Source organism: Eucalyptus grandis, chromosome 2, assembly GCF_016545825.1.
Source record: "Eucalyptus grandis isolate ANBG69807.140 chromosome 2, ASM1654582v1, whole genome shotgun sequence".
Classification (NCBI taxonomy): Eukaryota; Viridiplantae; Streptophyta; class Magnoliopsida; order Myrtales; family Myrtaceae; genus Eucalyptus; species Eucalyptus grandis.
Window position 1 is genome coordinate 31,555,087 of NC_052613.1, and position 13,746 is coordinate 31,568,832.

The window sequence follows — 13,746 nt, forward strand, 5'->3', positions numbered from 1 at the left end:
GTTGTTAAAATATATATATATATATATATATATATATAGGGGGCTTTTTCTCGGTTTAGGGGGGTTTCTCTGGAGTTTGAAGTAAAAAAAGATTTCAACACGAAAAGGAGAAGTCTCTATTCGTTTCCTTTGAAAAAAGAAAGCTTTTTGAAAAGAAAGCTTTTTGGGGAAGAGGAGAAAAGTCTTTGCTTCTAAAAAAGAGTGGACGTACGTGCAGTAGGGCAGAGGGAAAAGAGATTAGGTCAGAAAAGAAAACGTGAGGCTGATTGGAGGAGAGAAAAAATTAAAGCAGAAGAAAACTTCTTCTTCTTCTCCAACGGTGCTTGCTGCCGTCCACCTGGGTTTCGCCCTCTGCTCGCTGGACGCCGTCATCTCGCCACACCGATGCCTGCACCGCCCGGTAGCCGTCTGAAGCTCCGTTGCCGTGACTGTCCCCCGCGCAACATCTCCACTGCTCGCCTCCACTGCCGCGCCGCGCCCTTCGCGTCCATCATCGTCGCTATAGCACAGGGCCGCCCTTCACTACAACTGCCGCCGCACCCGCATGTCGCACTTTGCGATCTACAACCCAGCCCTATCACCGACGTCCGTGAGTCCGCCGCTGCGCCGCTGAGATTCCCAACCCAAAGTTCCGCCGAGCCGTGACCTGCTTGCTGCTCGCGACTCCACCGCCGAGTTCCCTTGCCCGCGAGCTCGCACCGCCGCCTTGCCATGTCGATCCGCAACGACCTGCCGCCCGAGCGACGAGTCGCTACCCCCGATCTGAGTTTACCGCTATCCTCGGTGCGCCATCGGCTACTTGCTCGAGGGATCTCCTATTTTGTTGCGGGTTTACCTTCGCCGAACCTCGTCGGAGCTCCGATGACCGTGCCCATCACTCTCACCGGGAGTCCCAAGGTAGCCGTGCCGTCGAGCCGATCTGCTCTCTGTTGTAGCCCATTGCGACCCGCGACGCCCAAGCTGCCACGCCCACACCGCCGAGCACCGACGCCGATCCACCCAACGCCGGCCCCGCCCATCCGGACCCGAACTTCCCTAGCTCCGCTCCCGTGTTGCCGCCGTCGCCGGTTCACCTTGGCCAAAGCCTCCTTTGCCGAGCCGATTCGTCGATTCCCTTTGAGCGGTGCTCGGAAAAGAAAAAAAAAAAAAAACAAAAAAGGAAATTAGGTAGTTTTATTTTCTTTTTCTATTTACTTTATTTTATTTATTTCTTTTAATTTTAGTTGTTATTGTGAAAATTTGAAGTGATCTTCATTTCATGAATTATGTAGGCATTATCCGTAGGGTCTTCCCCATAATTATTGTATTTACTAATTTGATCCGTAAGATATCGGATCATTTTTTTAATTATATTAATTTTTGGGGTTTGTCGATAGTATTTTAAGTGTTTAATCAATATAATTATTAATTTGATTCATAAGAATTCGGATCAGATTTTTAGTTACTTTGAACTCTTTGTCGTGATAATTAGAGTTAGGATAATCGTTAATTTGACCTATGAAACAATAGGTTATTTTTTCGATTATTTTAATCATTTATTTGATTGAATATCTTGATTGTTTAGATTTAATGTTTAGTTGATAATTGCTTGTTTTTTTGAAAACCACTAAAAAAAAACTAAAAATATTTGAATTAGGATTCAGTTTGTTTTAAGATATTTCTCGTTATCTTGCATATCTAGAATAGGGATTTTATTCAGAATTTAGAAAAATATAAAAACAAAAAACAAAAATGTGCATTCATTTAGGTTGTTAGTTTTATCATTATTTGAATTGCATGTGAAATTTAATTTCGAAATTAATATAAAAACACAAAAAAAAAAAAAATCATCATGCATATATCAAGTTGAATTAGGGCATTCTTTGCACGTCATTGCATATTAGATAAATTGCATGTTAGATTAAGATAATATCTTATTTTAAATTAGGATTTAATGTGACTTGATCCTTAGTTTAAATTAGATAGAATTTTAATCTAGCTAGATTATTTTTGCATTTTTATAGAAATATCAAATGCAAGTCATTTAGTTTTTATTAGAACTTGCTTGTCATTAGACTAAGTCATTTAATAAATGTCGCGTGACATATAACTCGCATACTAAATTGTATGTTGCGTGTCATTTTATTATGTCATTGCATCGCATTGCATGTCATTAGAATTAGGTCATTTTGATTGTATTTAATTATTACATTTCTTCATGTCATATAGTTTAGGTCATGCTGCCATGTCATATTAGATTATTAGCATGCATCGCATGATTTTCATTAAGAAAAGCGAAAACAAAAATTGGGTAATTGCGTGTTCATTAGAAATCATATCTAGGGTTGTTGATGTAAATTCTGATTTAACAATGCAGATGATTTCGTTGCTTTGAGGTAAGTTCTGCATTATTTAATTGCTTTCTTGAGTGTTAAATTGGTGGTATGCGCACATGTATGATCACCTCACATGTTAGGAAGTTAAATTAAAATCAATTCAATTGCCAAACATTTTTTGAAAATGAAATAAAAAGGTACCGAAAGGGCACTAGGATAGTCTGGTGTAACCAAGTCCCCGAACTCATGAATCTCCGGTTCGTAGGAGTAAAGTAAATCTCCCATTACTTTACTTAGGTTTCTACTCGACCCACCAAAAATAGATTAGTGGCGACTCTTGATTGAAAATCATTTGCATGTTAAGAATTCAAACCTAAGTCGCGAATTGGTATGGGCTTGGGAGAGCCGAGCTAAGCTTAAAGACTTAGTGATCCTTTAACCTAGTTTTAGGTGGTGAACCCGAAAAATCGGGTCGCGACACCGAGTACCTTGAACTCAAGGCAAAATAAATGTTTTATATGGCCAAATTTTGATTTGCAAGCGGTTGTTTGCCCATTATTTGGACCAAAATAAGACTTGTGGCAATCCAAGACTAGCAAGAACGATTTGAAAACGTCTTCTCTCTCTCTCCCTCTCTCTCTATGGAAAAGACAAATTCTACATTCCTTATTTAAATCGTATGAAGCCATGTCTTTATTGTTCAAACCATAGTGAGATAATAATTTATGCACTTGTGTAAAAAGAAATAAAATTCAATAATAGACTATAAGTGTCATCATTTTTTTTTCAAATAAAAAGCTTAAAGTAAACATTATTTCAAATAAAGGTATGAAAAATCCTCATTTTCTTTGATAAAGACTTGAAATGAATCTTATTTCAAATAAAAACATAAAGTTTCCATATAAGTTTAAAAAAGGGCCCAAACTTATTGTGAAGAGCATTTTATCTTTTCATAATTTATTTTTTTTTCCTTTTTCTTTATTTTTCCTATTTTATTCTTTCCATAAAAAAGGGAAAAATTCTAAAAACGAATTCAAAATGTCAACATTTTCTTAAATAAAGGCTGGAAGTGTACCTTATTTCAAATAAAGGCATGGATGGCTATGTATGTTTCAAATAATGGCCAACTTTCCGATGGTCAAGGGTATTTTCGTAATTTATAATTTTTCCCTTCTTTTTCTTCCTTCTTTTTTTTTCCTTGGTTCTTCTTCTTCCTCTTCACCCATGGCTGACAAGCCACCGATGATGCCCACAAAGGGGGTGAGGCTCAACCTCGCTTGATTTGGTGAGGGCCACCTATGTGGACTATAGGCGAGGGACAACCTCACTTGGGTGAGGCAACCCTCACCCCGGGGAGGCCACCCATTGTAGCCATCGGTGAGGTCAGCACTCATTGGCCCCAGGCAAGGCCAACCCTCTCCAGATTGGCGAGGGTGGTGTTGCTCGTGGTCTACGAGAGCTCGAGGACCTTGTCGATCACTAGTAAGGGCCAGAGAGTGCTTATAGGTCCTCGCCAGCCCTTCCCAATAGCCAACGAGGGTTGTCGAGCATGCTAGCCTGTCTTATTGGTCATTAGCCAACACCATAAAGGAAAAGATAAGAAAAGAGAAAAAAAAGATAAGAACATTTGGACAAAAACTCCCTTGACTGGTCTGAAAATTTAGCTAGTTGGCGACCGGCAAGGTCAAGTCTTTATTTAAAACAACCATGGCTACTTTAGGCTCTTATTTGAAATAACAAATACTACTTCATATTCTTATTTCAAATAAAATCTACTCCAAACCCTTAGTTGAGAAAATGAGGATACTTTGGGCCTTGTTGTGGACACGAATGTCCAAAAGTGGGGGGTCGAGGCTAAGAACACTTCGTCGAGTGTGAGTGAAGCGTATGTGGGGAGGTTTCTAGTTGTTGCTAGTGGTGAGAATGGGGAGGGTTGGGTAACCAATGATGGTGCTTGGTCTATGTAGTTTTGGAGTGTTTATGCACTAGAGCAGGTACAAGAATGAGAGATTATGGGGAAGGAATGTACTGTTTTGGTGGCTAGTTGCAGAAACTTCGGAATGGAAATTGCTTGAGATCTTTCCGATTGCGGCGCTTCAGCTTCCTTCATTGCTCGTAGCCTAATGATCTTTCTCGCACAAAGTGCATATCATCATGGAAATAGTCATGGTCTTTAATACAAGGATCGTTATTGACAGGGATCACGTTTGTGGTGAAAAGCTAGTTTTTAGTAGGGGTGAGCATGGTCCGAGTGAGTACTTCTTAGCTTAGAATTGGAAAGCGCCCACTATGGATTGGTTCCAAAAAAATTAGAAATGAAAACCGCCAGTTGGTTCCATGGATCTACCCGAGAATGGGACCACCAGTTTAGTTTGGTTCCATGTGAGCTTATGGAATCCTACAAGATTGCATTTATTAACTAATATCATGGTGAATCTAATTTCTATTTAGAGCACTAAAGCTTGTTTGGTCTTAAATTCAATTTGAATTACAAGCCATTAATTTTGATTAAGGATTGAAAACTATAGGGTAGAATGAACAATACTAGTTAGTTAGGAATTTATTTTTTTCAAAAGTCATGGTGTGATTCTCCTAGGATTTCTTGATAGTAGGAATATGTTGAGTTTGGACTCTACATTAGAAGCCCTAACCTCCACAGAAGTCAAAACATTGAATACTTGATCCATCTTTTATAAATGTCAACATAATTTAATCACGGGGATGGGTAAGGAAATACCTAATAATGCCCTTAAAACAAGCCATTGGGTCTTAATTTCTTATTATAATGACAGAGCGCTGCAATATTTAAAGACTTCTCCGGTTGGTCTCTTCCATCCTCTTCCTTTTTTTCTTTTTTCTTTTTTATTTTGATTGAGAAAGCACATAAATGGATTATTAGAATGAACAATAAAAGTGGAGGGATTAACTCAATTACACATCGGAGAGACAAAATTAATTAATAATGTCTAATACTAAAAATATATGTACATATATATTATTTGAAAAATTACAAAATAATTAAGCAAATGAGTTGCAATTTCTGTTTTTAAATATATACACCAGTCCGGTCCAAATGAGTGGTTCCGTGCTTGAAACCGGGAACCGAACCGATACTCATCAGTTCAAGTAAATTGGAATTGAGAATTGAATTAGTGTCCATGGGAACTGTTGGTTCTAGGCCGATTTAGTCTATTTCCAAGTAGTCCATACGATTTCCAATTCCTGGTTGGGTAAGGACCAGATTTGGCCAAGCGAGGGCCCCAAGTGAGGTCTACCCTTGCCCAAGGCTGGCAAGGGTTGGCCAACCCTCCATTATGGTGGGGGAGGGTTGGCCCTCCAAACCCAAAAAAAGAAAGAAGAAAAAAGTAAAAGAAGAAAAGCCAAAATTCAAAAAAATTATTTAAAAATTCCACGTCATTAATTTCCGACCAAAATTGGCCTGATGGACTCAATTGACAAGAAGTAAAAAAGTTCAGGACTGATTTAGTAAAATTAAAAGGTTTAGGATTGAATTGACAAAAGTATAATAGATTTACGACTTTTTGAAAAATTTTCCCGAGTTGCAATTTCTTTATTTTAATACATATACCAGTCCGGTTTGGATGGACAGTTTAAAACCCAAAATAAGGAACCTAATCGGTACTCACTAAGTTTAGTAAATTGGAACCAGGAATTAGATCAATCCCCATGGGATCCGTCAATGCTAGGCCAGTCCAGTTTATTTTTAGGCAGTCCATATGGTTTATGGTTATATTGCACATCCCTAGTTTCTATTGCTTTTAGTCTTCTATGCATAAAGCAATTTCAATATTTTTCTTTTCCATTTTCTAAATTTATTGTGTTAGAATATGTCTCAAGTTTGAGTTTATGAATGAAACCGAACCCAATATAAATTAAAGGAAAGTGGATATTTGGACTTCAAGTTGCTGATTTGTAAAGACCAAGCCACGAATTTGTAGATTACGGAAACAAAGATTTGTTTGAATCCAAGTTCAAGAAGTCTGATTTTGTGTCAAAAAAGGAAATAAAATCAAGGCTATCCTAGTAGGTGTGGGCTTTTGGAACTCGGTCAAACAACAACTAATAAGAGAAAGAATAAAAGGAATAACATATATGATATTATTTACTGCAGAAGTCGGGTTGAATTCTAAGTGCATATATATATATATACGTTCTCGTGGCATCTTGAAGGACTGCGTGAGTGCTTGGTGTTCGGCCGTTGTTGATGCAAGCAATCTTGAAGTACCAAATATCGAGTGCTTGAAAGTGGGCTTGTTGTTTTCTGTTCGTGCATTTACATCCGAGAAGAATTAGTGTTTGTAGCTGATTAAATATTGTGTTAAGATTTATTTGTAGTTCCTTTGTGAGATTGAAATATTATTTCTTTAAGAATTTTGGGGATAAACACCGCGTGTGTTATTGGGTGTAATCAGGGCTTGGGAAACACCAAGAGAATGTTTGAGTGACTTCAAGTGTGTAATATCCTTGTATCACTTGATCTATAATGAAATTCGTGGCTGCTATCCCCATGAACGTAGATCTTTATGACCAAACCACGTAAATCTAGTGTCCAATTTATTTTCTTCTTTTGTCTATATTATTGTTCGATCACTCATTTTTCGCAACATGTTGTTTAGATGAAAATCTCAGGCATGAATAAGAATCGATAGAAGTGACCATATATTTTGTTCCATTTTCTTGGCCACTTTGGGTTCATGTGTTGAGTCAGCAAACGGTGGTGTGGGCTATCACGCAAGTATCTCCCCTTTAATATCTTGAAAAACATCCTCAGGTTATTGTGCAAGTACCTTCCTTACTAAGCTGAAAATACAGGCTTCAAAAGTCAAAGAACGGGCCGTTTTTTCTCGAAAGAACAATCTGATCGATCGCCACCAACCCATATGAGTGTTAAATGGGTTAATTATATTAAATAAATGGTCATAAATGGGTTTAAATATAATATGGACATTAAATGGGTCATGAACAGATTATAAATAGGTTTACTACTTACTTAAACCTAACCTACCTCTAAAACTCTCTCTCTCTCTCTCTATTTTTTTTCTCGCCCACACTTGATCTCTTGATTGCTCATTTCGTATTTTCACTTTAGTTTGGGTATGAGTTATTGTAAAGAGTTTTCATAGTATAATAGTTTTTGAACTACTATCAAAATAACAATATGTTGTGAGTCACAACTTCTTAAAAGAGTGGATCTCACAACGATTTCTAATCATTTGTTATTTATTAGATCGTTGTTTTTATAATAAATTAAAGACAGTCACATATGTATTCTTCTTTCGTAAATGGATTAATACCCTGAAAAACTCCAAACTAGTAAACCTATAACAAATTTATCCCAAATTACTTTTTTTTACTATAAAAAATGCCAAATTGGTATACCTTTGACAAATTTACCCAAAATTAGTAGATTTGTGACAAATTTACTTTCTATTAGTTTTTGTTAAATTTTACTGTTAAATTATTAAATTAAATGACTTGTGACAGTTGACTGATATACCGATTTGATATTTTAAGCTTCATTTGTCAAAGTTTACAATTTTTGTGATATTTTAGTAGTATTAATCCAATTTAAGGGAGGGTATATTTGTCACAAATTTACCAGTTTAGGGATTTTTTCCATCAAATAAATTAGTTTGAGATAAATTTGTCATAAATGTACTATTTATGATTTTTTATGATTAGTCGAGATAAATTTGTCACATATGTATCAGTTTGGGGGGTTTTTTGTGGTAAAAAGAATAGTTTTGAGTAAATTTGTCATAGGTGTACTAGTTTGGGTTTTTTAGGGTATTTGTGACATCCCGAATTTCTGAGTCTGTTTTCAATTGAATGAGTTGGGCTTTTCATTGACACGTCTATAATTCTTTTCTATGAGTTGATCACTCATGAGATAACTACTCTATCTGGTGAAACCACTAAAAGATTTTAATGCAATAAACTTGAAAATGTGACCAAGAATAGACTGCTCGACCATGCTAATCTACAAGGGTCAATACGGCACTGTCAAAATAGATTCAAGGTTAGAGATAGGTCGGTTCAACTGAGGTATGTGATTAAAGTGTGGGTGATTCCACCTAATTGCAAAATTCTTGTTGAACAACACTAGACCAATTTTTCTGTCATTTTTGTACCCTATGCCCGTATTTGAAAGCTCGAGATTTTCACGACAATTGAGAGTCGCCAAAGTGTCGAAGATGCACAATGTGGTTTGAAAATAATCGACCATGGGTTAATTGTACTAAAATTTCTTAAAAGCTACCTGGTAGATTAGGTCACACTAAAAATTATGCCCAGTTGAAATTAATCGCAAATTTAAACCAATTTCAGAAATTGAAAGTTCTGTCATATCATGATTTATTTTAGGAATGTCAACTCATCCTCTTAAGATTTTTTGCAAACACGAGATTTCGGCGAAAAATCAAAGTATGGGTATTTTGGATCGGAAAGTTCAATTGACCCTTTTTTGTCACAATTTTGGCCGTCAAGTTGGTTCAATTGATGAGAAAAAAATCATAAGAGGGACGATGACACATTGGCTAAATTTTTGGGGCTTCAATTAGATGAAATTGGAGGAGAATTGAATTGGATTTGGGGGGAAATTGTCCAAATTCGTAGCCAAGGGGGTGCAGCCACTTTTGGACCTCTTCAATGGCTTCGAGGGGAAGCCTTGGGTGTGCAATTGGCTAGGGATGAAGGCTGAAGTAGTGGGGGACTTTGCAATTAGCAAATTGTGATATTTTGGTTGACTAGAAGGCTTGGTGGTCCCCCTCTCTTCAGTAGCTGGCTTCTTCTTCTCCCTTCCACTACTTTCTCCATTATCAAGTGTTTTGAGAGCTCAAAATTGCAGAGAAAGCCAGCCAAGAGCCAGCAGCAGCAGTCAAAGCTCTCTCGCCGCCCGTCCGCTTGTTGCATGCCAACTACTCGGCCACAAGCCCATTGTCGAGCCACTGCCGTCCCACCTCCTGCTCGTGCTCAGCTGCCGTCTCGAGCCTCCCTAGTTGTCGTTGAGGTTGCCTGGCCACCATTTGTAGCTATCCAACCACCATCGAGTACCGCCGTCGCCCACTGTAGCCTCCGCCACCACCTCCTCGTCATTTCAGCCCCAACTAGCCACTCGTTCCGGCTTTCTTAGCCCAAAGTAGTGGCCGAAGCTCAACCCCTAGCCGAGAGCTTATGGCCGTTTTTAGGCTCATTGGACCTCTATTGGTGTTGCCGCAAGCTCAAGTGTCACTCACCTTTGCATCGCTAATGTTGTGGACTCATTGGTCCGTTAAACAAGTGAGTTTACCTGCTAAACTCTGTTTAGGGAGTTAATGACGCTTAATGAATAATTAGGTGGTTAATTAGTTTAGATTAGTGATTTAATTGTTTAATTATGCATGTTAGGTGATTAAGATAGACTAATTAGGGACTAGATAGATTGTGCTATTTATCTAGTTAGGTTCAGAAATTTTCTAGGTGCATTTAGGTGGTTAGATTAGCATTTCCGACTTAAGTGAGTATTTATTGTATTTAAATTGCATTATTTAATTATTTAATATTTTCTGAAAATTATACCTTATAACCGGTGATCGGAATTTCGTGCTAATTACAATGGTGTGCTTAATTTAAGCGATTAAGTGTTAATTTGTGCAAATTGATTGATGATTGGAAATTTGGTTATTTATTCCAAAATTGTGAAATTTCGATATTTAATTAGAGGGTTTTGACACCAAAAATGGTTTTAAATACTATATCAAATAGTGTGATTTTAAAAAGAAGGGTATCAATTTTTATGGTTTAAATTGATCGTGTACCCACACACGACTATTTTACCGTGTGTTTTTAATACGAAGAAAATATGCCAAGTACATTATTTTAATTGGGACATTTGAATGCAAAGCACGATGTCTTGGCCAGAATTGAATGGGTGCATGAATGATATGAGAACCTGTCACGAGCCTTTGGGGCCGGGCAATGCTCCTTCGGGAATGCCCCAAGTCAATGGACGCCGGTCGCAATTGAGGCTGTACCGATGCTCCTATGTGGAATGCTGTCTAGATGTAGATGTTGCCGTGCTCAATGGTGTGAGATGACGCCTGGCTATGCCAAAAGACCGTTGACTGTTGAGTCGACCGTGGCCGTTAGGTTGTAATTAATTGGGATGCTTGATTGATTGATTTGACATGCCTAATTATGCGAAACGGGAAATTTGTCCAAAAAATCCTAAATTTATTGCAGTTTTGTCAATTCATTCCTAAACCTTTCAATCTTGCCAAGCCTTTGTGAGTCAAGTCCATCCGGCCAATTTTGGCCAAAAATACCGATGTGGACGCGGTGGTGCAACGTACGACGCTGGCGCGACGTTGACAATTTTAATAATATTTTTAAAATTTTAAAATTTTTTTATTTTTTTATTTTAAAATTTTCTGTTTTTTTCCTCCTTTTTTTTTTTTTTTTTTTTTTTGGCTTTTTCCTTGCCTTTTCCAGTGGCCGGCCACCGGCCACAGCCCGCTGGCTGGCCTCGCCCGCCACAGGAGAGGCTCGGCTAGGCGAGGCCGCCCTAGCCTCGGCGAGGACCGGCCTCGCCAGATATGACCTACGTTGGATATGAATCATTATATTTGTAATGCATGAAAATTAATTAAAACGGGTTAAATGAATTTATTTAAGTCGTATCAAACTCGACCCGGCCTATTTGTTTAACGGGTCTAACTTGGCTTACCTATTTCTCCACTGTCAAAACAAGAAAGTAATCTAAGAAGTTAAAGTACAACCCAAATTGGGAATCCAGGAGATGGAACACGTGACCAACTACGTTGAACTCGAGGCAAAACAAATGTTTTATATAGCCATATTTCAATTGCCTTTTTTGACCCGACTTCTTTTATTTTATTTTTTTTCCAATTACAAAAAATAACAAACCCTACCGAAGAAATGATGAGTTAATGTAAAAGAAAAATTTTGGGTAGCATTCCGATAGACAGCATGTAGATTGACATTACAGAGTCAAATACAAGGAAAATGCACAAACTAGGAGAGCCGACTATGGTGCATAGTGTCCTTTAAAGAATAAAATCTAGCATTTAGGAAAATGTACAAACTAGGAGAGCCCACTATGGTACATAGTGTCGTTTAAAGAATAAAATCTAGCATTTAGGAACACTCTGAACTGAATTCAAATGGGCAAACTTCATCACAATATTGGATTTCTTACTTGAAAATCAACACCGAATAGTAGGTGAATAGTTACGTGAATGGAATATGAAAAAGATGCCAATGCCAATTTTAGATGGCTTGATGGTTAGGTGAAGTATATGTATAGGAAAAAATCCCAACGAATGAAGTTGATTGTGGCAAGTTTAAGGAAAATCATCCATTTTTTACAACTCTGAACCTACCAATTTATACTCAGATGTACTTCCATATGAGCTCAAATTAATAATGGCAGATACATACACGAGTAAATGCTCTCTCCCTATAAAAAGCACACGAGCTTGTATCTGCCGATACCACATCACTGAGAACACCCTAGCTGTTGAATCAAAGAGAGCCAAATCATCATGGAGAAGGCCAATGAGAAAGAGGTTGTGGTGGCCATTGTTGGCGCGGGGCCTGCAGGCCTAGCGGCAGCGGCATGCTTGAACCGCCAAGGAGTAGCCAACGTCGTGCTCGAGAGAGGACTGTTCCGCCTCTCTTTGGAGAAACCGGGCGTACGATCGATTGAAGCTCCACCTAGGCAAGCAATTCTGTGAGCTCCCCCACATGCCCTTCCCCTCCAACTCACCCACATTTGTCCCTAGGGCCCAATTCATAGAATACCTCGACAACTACAAGTCGCAATTCGAGGTAAAGCTATATTGCCAAAGGTCCGTCGAGAGCGCATCATACGACGATCAAACCGGCAAGTGGCGGATTGTGGCGAGAAACACAGGCTCTGGCGAGCATGAGGTCTATGTGGCGGAGTTCCTGGTGGTGGCGACTGGGGAGAACAGTGAGGGCATGATACCAGGGGTTGACGGCTTAGAGAGCTTTGGCAGGGAAGTGATGCACTCGAGCAAGTACCGGAATGGGAGGGGATTCAGAGGGAAAAACGTGCTGGTGGTGGGTTGTGGGAACTCAGGAATGGAGATTGCGTATGACTTGTGGAGCCATGGTGCCAACACGTCCATTGTTGCTCGAAGCACTGTATGCAGACTCTTTCTATAATTCAATTCATGCATTTTTCCTTTTCGGTGGGGATGGAAACTAGCAAAGTTTACCTTCCTAAGAACATTCAGTCGTGAGTTGATTGGAAGAAGAAAGTAGTTGATTTCATATTGCTCCCATATATTTAAATGTTAATATCCTGTAACAAGTATAGCCTAATAAAGAGGATTTGCAGGTGGATGTTTTTACCAAGGAAATGGTGTTTATCGGCATGGTTTTAATAAAATTCCTTCCGCGCCGAATCGTTGACATTCTGATGAGGCTACTTAGCAAGCTAAAGTATGGCGACTACACCAAGTACGGCCTTCAGAGGCCGAAAAATGGTGCGTTCCATCTGAAAGCAGCGACCGGACGATCCCCACCATTGACGTCGGGGCAATGGAAAGGATCAAGGACGGAGAAATCAAGGTAGATTGAGTAATTATAGGCATTTTTCTTTGAAAAAGAATTTAATATCTAATCAAAAGCAAGTTAAACCTTCACAAGTTGTAATAAAGCAAACGATGCAGGTTTTCCCCTCCATCAAAAGGATTCATGGCAAGCTGGTCACTTTTTTTAAACGACACAACAAGTCAATTTGAGGCCATAATCTTTGCCACCGGCTACAAAAGCAATGTCCGGAAATGGCTCCAGGTAAATTTCATTTATCTTAACTCTTTCCCTTAAGTCACTTAATAATAATTGCTTTAGCTATTAGAAGAAAGAAAATCAATTGATAACTTTTCCTTGTTCCTCTTGATATATACGGTAACTTAATTAGGGTGGAGATGACCTCTTCAATGTTCGAGGCATGACCAAGGTCCGGGACCAATGGAAAGGAGAAAATGGCTTGTACAGTGTCGGCTTCTCTCAAGCGGGCCTGTTCGGCATTGCCAGCGATGCGCGGAATGTAGCTAACGACATTAACTTTGAACTTTGGCACCGAAGGAAGAGCAAGTGAGAAAAATAAGAATGCGATGCTTGTGTCATGTCCAAGAGGTTTCTGCAGCTAAAGGGTCATGCCTTTCCGTGGAGGACCTCCTGTGATTGCTAAGATTCCTAATAAGAGCTCTTCCGGAACGTTCCAAGGGCGGGTGATACAATAATTGAGCTAAAGTTTAGAATTCTCTTGTATTAGTGTCAGTAGTTAGTAGATTTGGTGGTGAGATCACATCCACCAGACGAATTCTCGATCATTGGAGGTAATCAGAGGGCCTCTAGTATAAGAAGAGGTGCTATCTTC

General features: G+C 38.8%; 1 pseudogene; it reads left to right on the forward strand.

Moving 5' to 3' along the window:
- The first annotated feature begins 11,878 nt into the window (after positions 1-11,878).
- On the forward strand, positions 11,879-13,464 carry LOC120290639 (annotated as a pseudogene).
- The last annotated feature ends 282 nt before the right edge of the window (positions 13,465-13,746 follow it).